At 55.8% G+C, this 18,761-nt stretch overlaps 1 long non-coding RNA gene across 3 annotated transcripts; it reads right to left on the bottom strand.

The window, feature by feature from the left end:
* Positions 1 to 627: 627 nt before the first annotated feature.
* LOC140603984 (uncharacterized) lies at positions 628 to 13,036 on the bottom strand. 3 transcript variants are annotated; one of them, XR_012007025.1, is made up of 4 exons: positions 11,784 to 13,036; positions 6,348 to 6,547; positions 3,199 to 3,286; positions 628 to 1,361 (listed from the first exon to the last, which is right to left on the bottom strand). It is a non-coding gene; the product is annotated as an uncharacterized lncRNA (long non-coding RNA). The 3 variants fall into 3 exon arrangements; XR_012007027.1 differs by having other exon boundaries at positions 3,199 to 3,283; positions 11,784 to 13,035; XR_012007026.1 differs by lacking the exon at positions 11,784 to 13,036 and adding an exon at positions 8,466 to 8,618.
* Between the last annotated feature and the right edge of the window lie 5,725 nt (positions 13,037 to 18,761).

The following is an 18,761-nucleotide window of genomic DNA, read 5'->3' as shown; positions in this document are numbered from 1 at the left end:
TTTCCACAAAATACCAGTTAGGAGTCTATTTCAAGTGGGGAAAATTGCAATGTAACTAAAAACCAGTATAACGTTGGTGTGTAAGTAACACATATAAGCGAATGTAAAATGCAAACACTTCCCTCCTTGAGTCTGGGGCAGAGCACGGTGCTTACACATCCGTCTGCAGGAACGAGGCTTCTTTCTGCCCCAGGCCTGGCCCAGGCAGGCACACGCTGGTTTGTTCACCCCTGAGCTGTGCAAACGCCCTCATCTGATTACCATCCTCCGTCCATTGTTTCTGAGACGGGCCTCAAGATTTCCCCCACACATTATTTTTTCAAGATTTTATTTATTTGAGAAAGAGAGAGCGAGCATGAGTGGGATGGGAGGAGCGGCAGAGGGACAGTGAGAAGCAGACTCTCAGCTGAGCAGAGACCCTGACACGGAGCTCGATCCCAGGACCCCAGATCATGACCTGAGCCGAAGGCAGATGCTGAGCTTAACCGACTAAGCCACCCGGGTGCCCCTCTCCACACATTGTTTTGGTAAAGTTCTTTCATTGATTTGGGGGGATAGAAATATAAAAGGTTCTCGTGTAAATATTGGTGGAAAGAAAATTGAGAGATCCATATTAAAACCCAGAAATGTTTTTTTAAGCTTTTATTTGAGACAGAGATAGCACGAGAACACAAGTGGGGGGACGGGGAGAGGGAAAAACAGGCTTCCCGCTGAGCATGGGGCCCAACACCGGCTGCGTCCCAGGACCCTGGGATGGTGACCTGAGCCGAAGGCAGACGATTAACCTACTGAGCCACCCAGGCGCCCCCAAACCAAGAAGTTTTCAATGTCAGAAATGTTACCCTTGTAGGTGTCCGTAGGCCGTGCCAGGGCTCGGTTCAGGTTTTAACGAGGCAATATCTAGGGTTTGGAAGACCATCCAAACAACTATACACCTGGGAAAAGGTGAATATTTTTTATTTTGCAGAAATCATAGCAAAATCCAGTAACATGATGCCAGGCCATTTATGCAGGATATAATCACCAATACCAAATGCTGTTACTCATTATTTAGAGAATAAACTACAAAACTGAATACTTAGAATTATGGTAAATGGGATGCATATGATGGTTTTCACTCAAGTGAGTAGTCACCAATTCCACTCCATCTTCGACCACACAGGAGGGCTGCATGGCCTGGTCCCTCTGTGGTGAGCTGATACCATGTGACCAGCACTTTCTAGTGGACACTTTCTAATGAGGTGTGAGAGGAAGTGGCACCTGCATCTTCATGCCAGAGCACGTGATTGCCAGAGGTCTCTTTCCCTCAGCCAGGAAGACCAGAAATATTCCAGATAATGGTCATTTCATCAGCAAGGATCCTGAAATGAAGATGGCAGTGTCAGCCAGTTCACTTATTATGACTGAGAATACATTTACAAAAAGGAAACGAGGAACAACTCAAGTATCCGTTGACAGATGAATTGATACACAAAACTGGGTATGCACACACAAGGAGTATCAGCCTTTAAACAGAATGAAATTCTGATATATGTCACAATTTGAAAGAACCTTAAAGTCATTGTGGTCAATGTGAAGTAATCCAGACTCGAGAAAACAAACACTGCATGATTCCTCTCGTATGAGGTACCTGGAGTAGTCACATAGGTAGGGACAGAATGTAGGACCATGACCACCAGGGCCTGGTGGTGGGGCGGAACTTGGGGATTTATGGTTTAATGGGTCCAGAATTTCACCGAGGGATGATAAAAAAAGCTCGGGAGATGAACAGTGGCAATGGCTGTACAAGAATGTGAACGAGGGCAGCTCTGGGGCTCGGCGGTTTAGCACCTGCCTTTGGCCCAGGGCATGATCCTGGAGACCCAGGATCGAGTCCCACGTCAGGCTCCCTGCATGGAGCTTGCTTCTCCCTCTGCTTGTGTCTCTGCCTCTCTCTGTGTCTCTCATGAATAAATAAATAAAATCTTAAAAAAAAAAGAATATGAATGAATTCAATGCCACTGATCCATACACTTTAAAATGGTTAAGATGGTAAATTTTGTGTTTTACACATTTTATTTTTTTTACATTTTATTTTTTAAAAAGATTTTATTTATTTATTCATGAGAGACAGACAGAGAGAGAGAGAGAGAGAGAGGCTGAGACACAGGCAGAGGGAGAAGCAGGCTCCATACAGGGAGCCTGATGTGGGACTCAATCCTGGATCCCAGGATCATGCCCTGGGCCAAAGGCAGGTGCTCAACCACTGAGCCACCCCGGCGTCCCTAAATTTTTTTTTTTAAGTTTTATTCATTTATGTAATCTCTATGCCCAATCTGGGGCTTGAACTCATGACCCCAAGACCAAGAGTTGCATGCTCCTTCCACTGAGCCAGCCAAGAACTCCTGAAAAAAAAATGTTTTTTTAAATTATCAAATAGAAATTCTGGAGTAGATTAGTATAATCACTGAGATAAAAATTCACTCTAGGGGCTCAACATCAAATTTGAGCAGAGAAAAGAATTATTGAAGTTGAAGATGCATCAATTGAGATTATCTCGTCTTAGAAACAGAAAAAGAAATTAAGAGAATTCTATATCCAGCAAAACCATTCTTCAAAAATGAAGAAAAACCTAAGACATTCTTAGTAATAATAAAGAAAAGCTGGGATAGTTTGTTGTTAGTGGACCCGACTTACAGGGAATACTGCAGGGAGTCCTTCAGGCTGAAATGGAGGGGCACTAGACAATCATTGAGTTTCACATGAAGAAATTCAAAGCCCCAGGAAAGGAGAGTGCAAAGATAAATAGAAGACACAGTGTAAGCATAGTTATTGTTTGTAACTGCCTTTTTTCCTCCTGACCTAAAGGACAACTACACGAGCAATATAAATCTAAGTTGGTGCTCACACAATATATAGAATGGTAATTTGTGACTATAACAGCAAAAATGGTGGAATTGAGCTATATAGGAGCAGTGCTTTAGAATGCTACTGAAGGGTAGTTGGTAATAATCCAAATTAGATTGTTATCAATTAAGATGATAATGATAATCCGCAGGGGCGACCACTCAGAAAATAGCTATTTTTTAAAAAAAAAAGACCTGGAGTGGATATTAATATCAGACAAAACAATATTTAAGACAAAAGTTATTACTAGAGACAAAGACATCTATGAAATGATAAAAGTGTCAATCCCTCAGGGTGTCTGGAGGGACTCACCATCTGACTCTTGATCTCAGCTCAGGTCTCAAGCTCAGGGTCATGAGTTCAAGCCCTCCATTGGGCTCCAGGCTGAACGTGGAGACTACTTAAAAAAAAAAAAAAAGGTGTCCATCCAGAAGACATGACATTTATAAACATATACGCACCCAACAATGGAGACTCAAAATACGTGAAGCAAAACCTGACAAAATTAAAGAAGAAACTGATAATTCGACAATAATAGTTGGAAGTGTCAATACCCAACTTTTGTAATACATAGAACAATTAGATGGAAGATCAGCAAAGAGAAGACCCAAACAACAGTATAAGTCAAGTAAATCTAAAGGACATAATAGAACATCCCACCCAACAACGAAAGCACGCGTAATCTTCTCAAGTGTATGTGAAACTCTCTCCAGGGCAGATCATAGGTTAGGCTGTAAAATAGGTCTCAATACATTTAAAAAGATTGAAATCATGCAAAAGATATTCTCTGACCAAAACAGAATGAAAGTACAAATCAAGGGAAAGCAAGAAATTTGGAACTCTCACACATCTGTGGAAATTAAACAGCACACTCCTAAAATACTAATGGTCAAAGAGGAAATTCCAAGGGAAATTAGAAAGTACATTGAAATGACTAAAAACAAAACCACAACATACCAAATCTATGGGAAGCGGTAAAAGCAGTGCTCAGAGAAATTTATATCTTTAAACACCTGTACTGAAAAGATCAAACAACTCAAATTCATAACTAACCTTTCACCTTAAGAAACTAGAAAAGAAGAGTAAACTAAATCCAAACCCAAAGCAAGCAGAAAGATGGGAATAATAAGGAGGAGAGCAGAAACAGGGAAAAGGAAAACAGTAGGAGGGAAGCCCGGGTGGCTCAGCGGTTTAGCACCACTTCAGCCCAGGGCCTGATCCTGGAGACCCGGGATCGAGTCCCACATCAGGCTCCCTGCATGGAGCCTGCTTCTCCCTCTGCCTGTGTCTCTGCCTCTCTCTCTGTGTGTGTCTCTCATGAATAAATAAATAAAATATTTTTTTAAAGGAAAACAGTAGGAAAAAAGTCAATGAAACCAAAAGTTGCTTCTTTAAAAAGATACATAAAAATTGAAGAACTTTTAGCTAGCGTGGCCAAGAGAAAAAGACAAGACCAAAATCATTAAAATCACGTATGAGAAAGGGGACATCAGGGATCCCTGGGTAGCACAGCAGTTTGGCGCCTGCCTTTGGCCCAGGGCGCGATCCTGGAGACCCGGGATCGAATCCCACGTTGGGCTCCCGATGCATGGAGCCTGCTTCTCCCTCTATGTCTCTGTCTCTCTGTCTCTCTGTCTCTCTCTGTGTGTGACTATCATAAATAAATAAAAATTTAAAAAAAAGAGAAAGGGGACATCACTACTGACCTTATAGAAACAAAAATGATGATAAGGGACTACTATGAATGACTCTTTGCCAACCAATTATATGACCTTGATGGAACAAAATAATTCTTAGAAAGATATTAAACTAACTCAAGAAGAAATAGAAAATTTGAGCAGACCTGTAACACGTAAAGAGAGACAGCAATCTGGAATCTTCCCTCAATAAAAGCCCAGACAGATGGCTTCACTGCTGAATTCTACCAAAAGTTTAGAGAAGAATCAGTGCCAATTTGTCATAAACTCTTCCAGAAGGCGGAGACTTCCTAACTCATTCTAAGAGGCCGGTATTACCAAAGATATCACAAGAAAACTACAGACCGATATCCCGTAGAAACATGGATGCAAAAATTCTCCACAAAATATTAGCAAACTGAATCTACCAGTATATAAAAAGGATTATACACAGCGGGACTTATCCCAGGAGTGCACGGCCAGTTCAACAATTGAAACCTAATCAGTGTAACATGCCATATTAAATAAATCAAGGCAGGAAATCACAGGATCATCAACAGATAAAATAAAAGCATTTAACAAATGCAACATCCATTCATGATAAAAACGCTTAACAAACCAGCAGGAGTAGGGAAGTTCCTCTACCTGATAAAGGGCATCTAAGAAAAACCCCAGAGTTAACATCTGTCATACTCTCCTCCCAAGATCAGGAGCAAGACAAGGGTGCCAGCTCCCATGGCTCCTGTCCAACATTGTACTGGACATGCCAGCCAAGCAATTAGGCAAGAAAATAATCAAAAGGCATCCTGATTGGAGAGGAAGAAGTAAAAGTATTTCTATGTGCCGATGACATGATCTTATGCCTAGAAAACACTAGAAAGTGCACCAGAAAACTGGTATCTGTAATGAGTGAGTTTGGCAAGACTTCAGAATATAAGATCATCAGACAAAAATCAACTGCGTTTCAAAACAATCATGAACAATCCAAAAATGAAACCAAGAGGGGTGCCTGGGTGGCTCAGTCAGTTAAGCCACCGGCTCTTGATTTCGGCTCAGGGCGTGATCCTAGGGTCCTGGGATCGAGTCCCACATCGGGCTTCCTGCGTGGAGCCTGCTTCTCCCTCTGCCTGTGTCTCTGCCTCTCTGTGTGTCTCCAATGAATAAATAAATAAAATCTTTAATAAAATAAAATAACATAAAAATAAAAATTTACTAAAAATCCCTTAGTACAATGTACTACAAAGATTTAGAAACCTCCTACAGGGCAGCCCAGGTGGCTCAGCAATTTAGCGCCACCTTCAGCCCAGGGCGTGATCCTGGAGACCCGGGATCAAGTCCCACATCGGGCTCCCTGCATGGAGCCTGCTTCTTCCTCTGCCTGTGTCTCTGCCTCTCTCTCTCTCTGTGTCTCTCATGAATAAATAACTAAAATCTTTAAAAAATAATAAAATAAAATAAATAAAATAAAATAAAATAAAATAAAATAAAATAAAAACCTCCTACAAATCAATGGTATGGTTCTGGTATAAGGACAGACATACAGATCAGTGGAAAATAAGTGAGGCTCGATCAATTAATTTCGGACAAGGATGTGAAGATCATTCAGTGGGAAACAATAATCTTTTAACAAATGGAGCTAGGACAGCTGGATGTCCACATGCCAAAGAATGAGCTGGACACCCACCATACGTTATACACAGAAATTGACTCAAGACGGACCAAACACCTAAATTAAGAGCCAACCATTGAACTTTTAGAAGAAACATAGAAGTAAATTTCGGTTACCTTGAATTAAGAATTTTTTCTTACTGGGGCGCCCGAGTGGCTCAGCCAGATAAATGTCCGACTCTTGGTTTCCATTCAGGTCATGCGTGATCCTGGGGTGGTGAGATCGAGCCCTGTGTCTGGCTCCGTGCTCAGCCCAGAGTCTGCTTGAGATCCTCTCTCCCTCCTGCTCCCGGCTTGCATGTGCACTTTCTGTTCCTCTAAAATAAATAAATAACATCTTAAAAAAAAAAAAAACACACGACAATTTCTTACAAAGACACCAAATGCATAAGTAACCAGAAATGTTAGACGTCATCAAAACTAAAACTTCCTGTGCCTAAAGGTCACCATCTAGAAAGCAAGAAGACAATGCACATAACGGGAGAAAATATTTGGAAATCACTAGCTGATAGGGGACTTGTATTTAGAATCCATAAACAGCACTTATGACTCAACAGTAGAAAAGAAGCTTTTAATTTAAAAATTTTTTAATTTAATTTTTTTATTTATTCATGAGGGACACAGAGAGAGAGGCAGTGACACAGGCAGAGGGAGAAGCAGGCTCCACGCAGGAAGCCCGATGTGGGACTCGATCCCGGGACCCCAGGATGACATCCTGGGTGGAAGGCAGGCGCTAAACCACTGGGCCACCCGGACGTCCCAAAAGAAAACTTTTTTTTTTAATAATAAATTTATTTTTTTTTGGTGTTCACTTTGCCAACATACAGAATAACACCCAGTGCTCATCCCCTCAAGTGCCCCCCTCAGTGCCCGTCACCCATTCACCCCCACCCCCCGCCCTCCTCCCCTTTCACCACCCCTAGTTCGTTTCCCAGAGTTAGGAGTCTCTATGTTCTGTCTCCCTTTCTGATATTTCCCACACATCCAAAAGAAAACTTTTTAAATAAGCAAAGGATGAGTGGACATTTTTCCAAAGGAGATCTACAAACGCCTTAGAAACATGTGGAAAGATGCTCAAAGTCATTAGTCGCGAGGGAAAGGCAAATCAAAACCATGGTGGGATAGCACTTGACCTTCAGAGGATGGCCAAAATTTAAAAAGAAACAAACAAGCAGGAAATAGCAAGTGTTGAAACTGGAATCTTCACGCTGGCAGGACCTGGCGGGAACTGGTGGGAACTGGCGGGAACGTGAAATGGCCCGCCGCTTTGGAGAGCGGGGTGTGGGCAGGTCCCGCAGCTCCACTCCCAGGGGCTAGGGAGGAATTTTAAGAGAATTGAAAACCAGTGTCCAGGGCGCCGGGGTGGTTCCGTGGTAGAGCCTGTCTGCCTTGGGCTCAGGGCATGATCCCGGGGTCCTGGGATCGAGGCCTGTGTCGGGTTCCCCACAGGGGCCCGCTTTTCCCTCTGCCTGGGTATCCACCTCTTTGTATGTGTCTCATGAATAAACAGATAAAATCTATTAATGAATCAATCAATTAATTGTTAATTAATTAATTAATTAATAACGGTCCTTGCCGGGAGCCTGGGCGACTCAGTGGGTTGACCATCCTATTCTTGGTTTCGGCTCAGGTCATGATCTTGGGCTTGTGAGATCGAGCCCCACATCGGGGTTGGGGGCCCTGCAGAGTCTGCTTGAGACTCTCCCTCGCCCTCTGCCCCTCCCCTGCCCGCACTGGCTCGCAGCACACACGCGTGCTCTCTCTCTCAAAAATAAATCTTAAAAAAAATGGAAAGATTGACCCTTGCAGACAACGTGCTGCTGGATCTTGTTTGTGCTTTTTTCAAATCCAATCCAAGAGTCTCTTCTAACTGGCGAGTCCAGCGCACGCCCACCTGCCACTGACTGCGCATCTTGTTTCCTGCGCTTTGTTTGTTCCTTTCCTCCCCCCTTGTCTGTTGCCCATCGCATGAATCTAATTTTCTTCCGTTGATCTTAAAAAGAACTGTCTTTTGTATTTCTGTTCTCATCTTTGCTGCTCTCTGAGTTAGTCGTGTCCCTTGTCCTTCTCTGTCCCCTCTCCCGCACTGCTGGCCTCTCCCAGCCCCATGGCCACCCTCAGAGCCAGGTCGGGGTCGCTGGCCTTGTCCCTGGGCTCCTGGGGCCACAATGTCTCCTTTATTGTGGGCTCGAAAACCTACTCCCCCACCCTCGGTCCATTTGTTTCTTTCCTTACTTCCTTCTTCCTGTTAGCTCCAAAGGGCTCCCTGGAGGGCTGCATCCTGAGAGCATTGTTGTTGTTATGATAATGGAGGAGCCAGGGAGGCACAAATCTCAGCCCCCCCAAGGCGTGAAGACAGGGCTCCCTTGTCTGGCCCGGGCCCTGTCACAGACTCCCCCCACCCCTGCAACCCCATGGTTGTAGAATCTCCCTTTTGTCTCTTGTCTCGTGTCAGGGCCCGCTTTCCCAGTCTCTCCCTGACCAGGCCCTTGGTCCTCCACTCCGGGGAAACTGAGTCCCATCGCTGCTTCAGACGCCCGGCAGGGCTTGTTCAGGCAGCTTCTGGGACCCCCTGCACCCGACGTTGGCCTCCGCCCCCGCGGCATTGGGTTTCCTTCTGTGGTTCCGTCTCCTTTTCCTGCCCAGCTGCCAGCAGGGCCCCCGGTGGCCCCCTGCCGTCAGGGCAGCGGAGGGACCAGGCCAGGGCGCAGTGGGCCGGAGCCTGAGGAGCTGCCCTGCACTGGCCTCCCCCCCTCACCTCCACCGGGTGTCTGGGGACCCTCGGGAGGGCTGTCCGGAGCCCAGGCTCCCCTTCCTGCTTCAGGAGCTCCTCCGGGGCTGGCTCGGAGGGAGGGGCCCGCAGCCCACCCCGTGGGGCACACACGGGTGACACAGGAGGGCAGTTTTGGGCAGAGGGCTGGAAGGGTGCAGGGGCTGTCGGCGGGGGGGCTTTGCGGGGGATCCGAGAGCGTGAATGTGGGGCCAGAGGGAACAGGGAGTCTGAGGCCGTGGGGCCCACTAGGGTCCCCATGGTTGTGTCATCAGCCCTAAGCCCCAGAACCAAAGTACATGGCAGCACTTAGGGTCTCCCCAGATCGGCATCCAACCCCCCCCCCGGCCCCCGCCCAGCCGCTCAGGGCGCTCAGCCTCCCAGTGGGAGGGTGTCCCCGACTCCCCTGAGTCCTCTGCCCCCCTCCCGGGGCATGTAACAGGGAGATGCCCAGGCCTCAGGCTACGGATGGGCACGGGCCCAAAGTAACATCATGCTCAGGCGTAGAGCTCCAGGTGGGCACAGGTGGGGCTAACGGACTGGGTGGCGCAGGAGGGGCTGGGGGCACCTGTCGCCAAGCAATGCACACTGCAGCTTAAAACAACAGAAGCTCCTGCTTCTCCCAGGCCCAGAGGCCAAAGGTCCAAGCTCGGGTGGTGGGTGGGGCGGCCCCTCCTGGAGGCTCGGAGGCTCGGGGCGGCCCAGGCCTTGCTCCGGCTGCTGGAGGGGCCGCCACCCTGGGCGCCCCGGGCTGGGGTGCCCGGCCATCTCCTCCGCCGTCGGGCCACTCCGTGCGTCTCTGTCCCAGCGGGACGCCCGTCCTCCCTGCGGAGGGCTCGGCCTACCGGCCTACCGTGCTGGGGCCTCACTGCAACCAGCCAAGCCGGCTGCGGGGGGCCTGCTCCCAACCGCGCTCGGCCTGAGCTCCTGGGGGCTTAGGATTCCAACATATCTTGTGGGGGGGACAGTTCAACTTATCATCACCAACAAGTGACAAGAGTTTCGCCCCCACAAGCCTGGCTGGTCAGCCCTAATGAAGAGCACATTTGTGGATCCCTCTGTTTTTTAAATACAAACAGAACTATGGACCTCCTCCCTGTGGTGTCCACATCCTACTCCCTTCACCTGTGAATGAAAAAGACAGATCTCTGCAGATGTAAGCGGATTAAGGATCTTGTGATGAGACCTTCCTGGGTTATCCAGGCAGGCCTTACATCCAATGACAAATGTCACTGTAAGAGACACACACGGGTGAAAAGAGGCCACGTGGACGTGGCCACAAGCCAGGGGCACAGGAGCCCCAGCGGCTGGAAGAGGCGGGAAGCATCCTCCCCAGAGCCCCTGAGGGAGCATGGCCCCAACGCCCTGATTTCAGCGTCCGGTCCCCAGACTGGAAGGGGAAACTTCTGTGTTTCAGGCCCCGTGTGTGTGGTCGTGGTCACAGGGGCCCAGGGCATGGGCAGCTCCATGTCCTACACAGGCAGGAGCATTCTATGACCCCCGGGCCTCCCTTACCTCGCAGGGCCCGCAGCTGGCACGGCTCCTCGGGGCGCCCTGCGCAGCCCCTCCTTCCCACAGCTGCGCCCAGTCTGTCGCGGGGCACGGATTGCGGCTCCCCAGGCGCGTGGGGCCGTGTCTCCTGCCTTCGCCAGCCAGGCGGTGCTGGGCCGCCCTCACCCTGCCTCTCTTTAAGAGCACGGGGGTGTCTTCGGGGAAAGGCCCGGACTCGGCAGGGATCACCTCGGAGCGCACTTGGCACTACTAGGTCAGTACTGCCACGTGGGCGCTCACGGGACAGACCCAGCTGCAGGGGCATCTCCTTTGGCCCCGCAGCCCCCCTTCTTCCCTCTCAGGATGGCCCATCGTCTGCCATGCCCCACCTGGAAGACCCAGGGGCCCCATGCGGCCAGGATGCTGGAGGCCTGCTGTGTCGTGGGAGCTGGAGAACAAATCCAGGGAGAAGGGGGCCCCAGGGAGAAGGGGGCCGGACGGGCCCTAAGAGGTGGGAGGCAGGGTCAGCAGGCCTGCGCACATGCCCACCTCGAACCATGCCCTCCAGATCGGGCCCAGGGCTCGGCCGGCAGCCCAGGCTCGGATTGGGTGCTGAGGGCAAGGTCCGGGTGGGGACCGGGGAGAGCCTAGACACGCACCTCCCGCTCTCCCCAGTGGAACCTGGGGCAGGTCGCTTGGCCCAGGTGCCTCCAACTTGATTGGATTCATTGACTAGTTCAGGGTTACTGGTGAGTAATGAGCCCTGGGGACCCGGGGGTTTCTGATGGGAGGGAGATGGACTTTAACTCGGACGCTGCCGAAGCGAGGGGGGTCCTCGCTGGGAGGGTGGGGAGGCCGAGCCGTGGCATCCGCTGCCCGAGCTGTCCCGAGGCCGTAACTGGCTCTCCTCCACCTGCACCCTACACTCCCGCCTCCCAGTCGAGGTGCTGGACTCGCGTGTGCATGAGGGCCCAGATGCCCGGCAGTGTCCTAGCGGACCCTGGGCCTCACACACGCCTCAGCCCCTGGCGGCGGCAGCGATGCAGCCTCCTGGGGAGTCTCGTCAGCCATTCCGGACACTGCTGGTCCATTGGCATGTGGAGCCCAAAGGAACCAGGGGTGCCCAGAGGTCTAGGTTCAGGGGAACCCCCAGCTGTGTCACTGGGAGGAAGCAGGCCTCCCCGGATCCAGGCCCCCCGGACCTGCAGTGCACAATGGGAGGCACTGACTCACCCCCACAGGGGCCACTGGGGCCTGCTTGCACCCTTCACGCCCAGACCCACAGAGCTCACCTGTGTGCAGAGCGGTTACGGGCTCCAGACCTACACCCATCTCTGAGGACGGCGCCCAGCCTTGCAGGTGTAGCTCCAACCACCTTATGGCTGCCGGGTGTGGTCGTACGGAGGACGACTGCGGGTCCCGTGGCTCCCACCCGCTGTGTCACCTCCGTTGCCATGAAGTGACTGGTTCGGGATTGTATTATGCAAAATCCTATGTAGGCAAATCCCTGTCGCTCTGAGGCCTGGGAATGCATTCCCTTCTGTAGCCATGGAGAAAGAGGACCGCGAGCCCCGGCATTGTTGTGGCATGATGACAAGGCCATTATATGTCACGACAGGGCGGCTCACACAGCTGCCCTTGTCTCAGCCCGGCCACGGGACCCCACGGTCCGGCGGTGCACGGAGCATCACGCCGGTCCTCCGACGCGAGGATGTCCTGGTCGGGGGCCATGGGACCCTGGGACGCTCTGTGTAGACTCCGCCCAATCCCGAGAGTGGAGACGGATGGATGGACGAAGGAAACAGGGAAGCCCCCTCCACCGGAACAGCACGCAGGGGCTGGGGCAGAGCTGGGCAGGGCCTGGCGCGACTTTAGCTAATTCAGGCCGCGAGGAGCCTCCGCGGGCTGGGCCATCAGGGCGTCTGCTGCCCCGTCGTCGGATTTTCCCAGCAGCGGGTCAGCAGCTCAGAGTGCCTCACTCGCGCTGCCCTCTGCTCTCCAAGGCCACCCGAGGGTAACGGGGTTGTCCGGCCAGGGGCGTGTCAGATCTCAACACGGGTCTGCGAATGCAGCTGCTCCTCCTGCAATTTCCGTCTGTGCCCCCCCAGACTCGGGCTCAGACGTGGCACAAGGCCCGCGGGAGGCTGGGAGGGGATCTGTCCTCTGAGCCGCCACCACTGCCCTGCTCTGACGTGGGCTGAGGCTGGTCACGCTTGCCCGGGGCGCCCCGAGGTCACTGGCCACCTCCTCCCTCCTGTCTGCCCTTGGCTCCAGCAACAGCCGCAGCCTCTTTCCCCGTGAGGCCCGGTCACTCGGAGCCGCTCCCTCCCCACCTCCGGGCCGCAGGACTCCGTGTGCCCCCCTCTGTGGGCAGGAAGCCAGGCCACCCCAAGCAGCCCCAAGAGGCCACAGACTGGGAGGTTTAGAGTAACGAGGGTCCGAGGGTCCGTGCTGTCCAGTCCCCGAGGGAGAAGTCCCCTCTGAGCCTCCCCGCTGAGTCTGCCCTGCACCCCCAGCTTTGGGGGCTGGGCTGCCGCCCCTCGGGTCTGGCCTGGGGCTGCACTGCGTCAAGCCCTGCCTCTGTCACCGCGCGTTGCCCTCCCCGCCTGCCTGCACACGTCGTGCTCACGCGGCTCTCTCATGTGGACACCAGCCACGCTGGATGAGAGCCACCCGAATGACCTCATCTTAACTTGGTTACATCACCTGCAAAAACCCTATTTCCAAGTAAGGTCAGATTCCCAGGTGCCAGGTGAGGGTTTGGTTTCAACATATCTTTTTTGGAGACACAGTTCAACCCGTAAGAGCTGGTAACCCAATGACAGCCAATGCGATTTTTTTAGGATTTGTGGGAGTGGCAAACGGGATGAGGTGCTAGGGCTGCCGCCTATGCCGCAGATGACCTATGAAGGTAACCAAATAACAGAAGCGGGAGTCAGGGAAGGGTTGAGAACCAGCAGGATGGCCCTGCCTGATGGCCTGGGCCAAGCCCCTGCCCCCCTAGGCACCCTGCCTCGCTTCTGCTGCCTGTGAACCTTCTGGGAAAGTTCCCTCACTAGTGACCCCAACAATCTCCACTGATGAGAAATCAGTGCGAGGAGTGGACTCGAAGGTCTGCGGCCCCCGATGACGTGGGGTGGGGGGCACGGACGCCATCGCCACTCGGGGACATTGGTGACACACTCGGCCCCAGGAGGACGTAGGACGTAGAAACAAGAGGCTCCCCTCCCCCCCACCCAGCCTGAGCCGCGAAGGACTCTGTGGGGCTGACCGGGGCCGGCGGCGCCCAGCTGGCCGGTCTCTTCCTCGCTCTTCCCTTAACCCAGCTGAGGTGGGCTTGCAGCGCCGGGGGCAAGTCTAGGGCCTTCCTGCCCTCCGCGGGGCCACAGGGCCTCTGCCTGGACCTGCCACGTGGCCGCTGTTCCCCGGCACTCGGGGAAGGCCCACGCGGGACAGGGTGCAGGTCCCTCGGGTGCCAGGATCCCCCAGACTCTGGGCTTCTCTGTCACAGAGACACATGCACTGGTAAGTGACAAACTGTGACTCTTGCCACGTCTTCTGGGAAGTGCTTGCATCTTGCAAAGAAAAGCCACTTCTCATTTGAACTCCCGCCTCCTGCCCGTGGGGACAGGGAGGGAGGTGGGAAATGAGTGTTCACCTGAGGCGTTCTTGGGGACAGCCCCGCCCGTGCCAGCCCCTGCCTCCAGGCCTTGGAGCCCCCCCAGCCCCCCCCAGGAGCCTCTGGCAGGCCAGGCGCTGGAAGCCTGGCCCCTCCCTGACCCCTCTTGGCCATCCTAGCTCCCGACCCCAAACCCTAGAGGCCTCAGGTGCTAGGCCACTAGGCCCCCTCCCTCCAGGCTGGCTCCTGCACTTGGGCTCCGGCCAGGCCCCTGCTGCCTGCCACGCCCCCTCGGGCTCAGGGCCGCGCCCCCCCCAAGGGCTGGCCCTGGCCCTGGCCCAGGTGGGGAGCGGGACCCTCGGTGAGGCTGGGCCCCCCCGCAAGTGGTGCCCAGGGAGCCGCGCAGGACGTCTTGGGAGAGGACGCGGCCGTGGCTTCAGCAAACCAATTTCTGCTGTGCGTGCAGACAGCCCAGAGGTCAGGGCCGCTCCTCGCGGCTGTGTGACCGTCGCTCAGTGTGGGATGAGGGCCACGTGGCCGACGCTGAGTCCCGCTGCGTGGCTTTGACTGTCCCTGCCCAGGAGGAGCCTGGCTCAGCCCCAGACCCCGGCCCAGGTACCCCTGGGAAAGGCCGAAGGCCACCCCACATCTGTTCTAAGGCATCCCAGGCCCCGGCCTCCGCATCCTCAGACACAGGCCTTTGGCCAGCTCTTCAGGGGTGCAAACAGAAGTCTGACCCAGCCCTGTTTGGGGTGGGGAGCCAAACCCACAGACCGGGCTTCAGGAGCCGGGGTGCCCACTGCCCCCTCCCTACAGGAAGCCTGAGGAAGAGTGGGGAGAAGCGGGCTGGGGCCCGGAGGCCAGATGGGGCCCTGGTCCAGAAACTCCTTGGGCACGGAGAGGACACCCCGGCCCCTGGGTGGGCACAGGGGGATATCTGTGTTCCCAGCCTCCCTCCGGGGTCCACGCACAAGGTGCTCTCTGGGCTGAGGGTGGAGGCGAAGAGCAGAGTTTGAAGCGCAGGGTGGGCCACGCCATGGTGTGGGATGGGTGAGCCCCATCCACCCATGCTGCGTCTGCAGCCTGTCCTGGCCTGTCTGCCCGCCCACCCCACCCAACATTTTCCGATGGAAAGTTCCCAGGGCAACAGTGGCACAAACCCCACGAGGAGGACGGGCCCGGGCAAGGGCCAGTCTGAGTGGTTCCAGGCTGTGGGGTGGGAGGGCCTGGGGGGGGGGCGCTATGCTGTCAGGTAGTTGAGGGGGCCAGCCCATGCCTCCAGGCTCCCCTAAAGGTTGGGATTGGCCTGCTTGGCAGGCTGGATCTCTGGGTGCCCCTCCACAAGCAGGGTCTGGACTCACATGGTGGTGGACACGGGAGCTCCTTGGCTTGTCTGGGGGGCGTAGTGTCCACTCTTTGGCAGCAGCCACAACATATGGAGGAATGAATGAATGACTGGGCCCACATGGTTGCCTCCGTGACCCCAGACAGAACACATGTTAGAAAACCAGGAGCTGGTGGTAGGGACCTGGGAGCACGCCCTCTGGGGGGGTCGCCCCTGTGGAAGGGCCTGGGCGAAGGGTCTTCCAGACTGGAGGAGGTGCCGGCTCCTTCCAAGCTGGTTGGGGAAGGGTGTGACCAAGGTGTGGGGTTCCTGGAAGCGAGAGCCAGCAGTGGGGAGTGCCGTGTCGGGAAGCCTTGGTTGGGGGGAGGCGGGTGACCAGGCCCCAAAGGAGGGAGAGGCCAGTGCGGGCCATGGGGCAGTGGGAGGAGGTGCAGCCCAGCGGGCTCCGACACGGCTCAGGAGGGGTCCTCGTGGCTGCAGAGGAGGAGGGGAGTACACCCACAGCCCCTGGTTGGCCTGTCCAGCAGAGGGGCTCCCCAAAGTGTGTGCCTTGCCCCCACTTCCACTGACCCGCAGGTCACACACAAGGCAGGCTCAGTACCCACAACGAAGGGCCCCTCCCCAGCCCCACAGCAGTGCAGGCGGGCTGGAGGGGGCCTGGTTGGGGGTGCGAGCCCTCTGCGCCCTCCACTGCGTAAGGAACCGAGGAGGCGGTGAGAATCTCCTGCCCTGCGGCCCCTTTGCCCAGCCTGTCCCCCACACTCACGGCCGAGGCCCTGGGACTCTTCTCCAGCAGGGAGAGCTGGGGCTGTGCCCAGGGGGAAGGCGGGGCAGGTACACGAGGACACTCGTGGCCAAGGTTCCTGGGGCTCCCGAGCAGACTGCTGCGGGCAGGGGCCTGCGTCTGCCTGGGCTGGGGCCACCGGCAGGGACCCCGACGTGGCAAGTCCACAGCGTGAGCCCAGCGCTCCTCATGCACAGCGCTATAGGGCTGCGGGCAGCCCACGTGGCCCTCCCAGCCCCACTGCCGGTCCCTCGCGCCGGAGGCTGCCCCAGGCCAGTCCACCTCGGGGAAACTGGTCTCCAGGGCGGGCTGCCTGGTGGGAGGGAAGGGCTGTGCCTGGGCCTGCCCGCGGGCCCAAGGGGCTGCTCCCAACCAGGGAGCCCCTGGGCCCAGTGGGGCCCCTGTGCCATGGACATGACACATAACACATGACCGGGCCATGGAGGTGGGGTCCTGGTGGTTCGGGGAGCCTGGGGTGGGATGAAGGCTGGGGCTCTACCCAGTGGGCTCGTGGGGTAGGGCAGGTGTGCAGGCAGCCAGGTGGGGCGGGCAGGCTGCTGCACTCAAGGCTGGGCTCTCAGGGTGGCCCCTCTGTCCCCAGCTGTGTTCCAGGCAGAGGTGAAGCCTCTGGGGGTGGGAGGGGGCACTGGTCAGAGGCTCAGGAGCAGGACAGTGAACTGAAGGTCACGTGGGGGCGGGGTGAGCAGACCTGGTGGGACCCAATGGACCTGGCGGCCTGTGAGGAGGGGCCATAGCCCGAGGACAGCTGGGCCGAGCCCTACATGTGCCCCAGGAGCCGGGGGGGGGGGGCGGGGGGACAGCTTACCCAGAGTCACAGGGGAGGAGAGAGGCGACCCCAGACCAGCTAGACAGCCTGGGGGCTCTGTGCTGGGGCCGGGCCTGCCCACGGAAGGGGTCCCACCAGAAGAGACCTGCCCTCCTGAGTGAGTGCGAGGACGCAGGAAGCCGGGGCAGGCAGGGTCCCCACGAGGCTTTTTGTGGCAATCTCCAGACTTGCCTCCCATCTCCTGAGCAACCTCGTGTTGCCTCTGCTGACAGGGTCAGGGCTGGAGGCACACGCGGGCCCTGGCCGCCCACCAAGGACAGTAGCTCTGCAGACAGCACTGGGCAGACTGGAAGCCGAGCTGGGTGAGGACAGAGAGGCGCAGGGGACTCCTCCCACCTCCTCCAGCACGGAGAGTCCCCCACCGAGAGCTCAGTGTCCCCAGTCATGGCTCCCGCTGATGCGGCGACCGGGAAGACGAGTATTTGGAGCAAGACGGAAAGAAACTTAGTTCTGAAGTCCAGGTCCGGCATCTGCCCTGGTTCACTGCCCCCTGGGGGTACGACGGAGGGGGAGTTGGGGGGTGCCCCCCCATGGGCCTGCTCCTCCCCCTGTCTGCCCAGGGCTGCAACAACACCTAGACGGGGTTCTGGAGGCTGGACGGCAAGGCCACGGTGTCCGCAGGGTGGATTCCTTCTGAGGGATGCAAGGCCAACGGTGTGTCCCGCATGTCGTTGGCTGCACACGGCGTCTTCCCTGAGTGGGAGTGTCCACATCCCTCCCTTCAACGAGGACAGCAGCCATGGCGGCAGGAGGCCTGGCACTAATCACTCCGCAACCACCTTCTGAATAAGGTCGCATTCCGAGGGGCTCAGGGCTTAAGACTTCAACAGTGAACCTGGGGAGGGACACGATCCCGGCCTGAGGCCCACAGCTGCCCCCGGGCCAGGTGCCCCGTGCCCTCCTCCCACCCTGACAGCCCGCCTGTGTCATGAGGAAGCAGCGTTGGCACAGGGTGGGCAGCTCGGGGCGGGGGTGCCGAGGGGGACAGAGGTAGCGGGGCAGGCAGGCAATGAGGCTCCTCTGGTGACGGGCTCCCGTGGGCACCGGGGGGAGCAGCCCCGTCCTTGTCTTTGCTGCGGAGAGGCCCAGCCCTGCGGGGAAGGGCTGCCCCCGTGGGCACCAACCAAGGGCCTGCTGCTGGTGCCACCAGGCTGCCTGGCTCCAGCACCCAGGGCTTCAAGACAGAGGTCAGCCTGCCACTCTGCTCCCCGCCCGCCGCTGCCTCAGCACCCCTCTGGGCGGTGCCCCCTGGAAGAGTCAGCAATGCCCTCCAGGGCCCCTCTGTGGACGAGCTGTTGGACCCACAGGTGGAGTCAGGCCAAGCGTGCAGGGCCAAAGCACGGCCTGTGGGCCATGTGGCCACCTCCTGGACCATGCCAGGGTCAGCACGGTAACACTGCTCTTGGGGGGCCTGGGACCCCCCTCCTTGGACCCTCCGGCCCACAGAACCTCCAGTGGGAGCAGAGTAGCTGCTCTGCCAGGCACAGCAGCTGCAGGAGATGATGGCCACGGTAGAGCAGTGGGCAGGACTGGGCCTAGAGGGATCACCTCCCTCCTGACACCGCTGCCCCTCCCCCTAATTCCCTGAGCACCCCCCTACCACCACCGCGGAGGCAGACCTAGGCCTGGGGCTGGGGGAGTGGCCCGTGGCCCTGGGAGCCACTGGACAGGCACA

This window comes from Canis lupus, chromosome 14, assembly GCF_048164855.1.
Source record: "Canis lupus baileyi chromosome 14, mCanLup2.hap1, whole genome shotgun sequence".
Taxonomy (NCBI): Eukaryota; Metazoa; Chordata; class Mammalia; order Carnivora; family Canidae; genus Canis; species Canis lupus.
The sequence above is the reverse complement of the archived record's forward strand: the minus strand, read 5'-3'. Positions and strand labels throughout refer to the sequence as shown.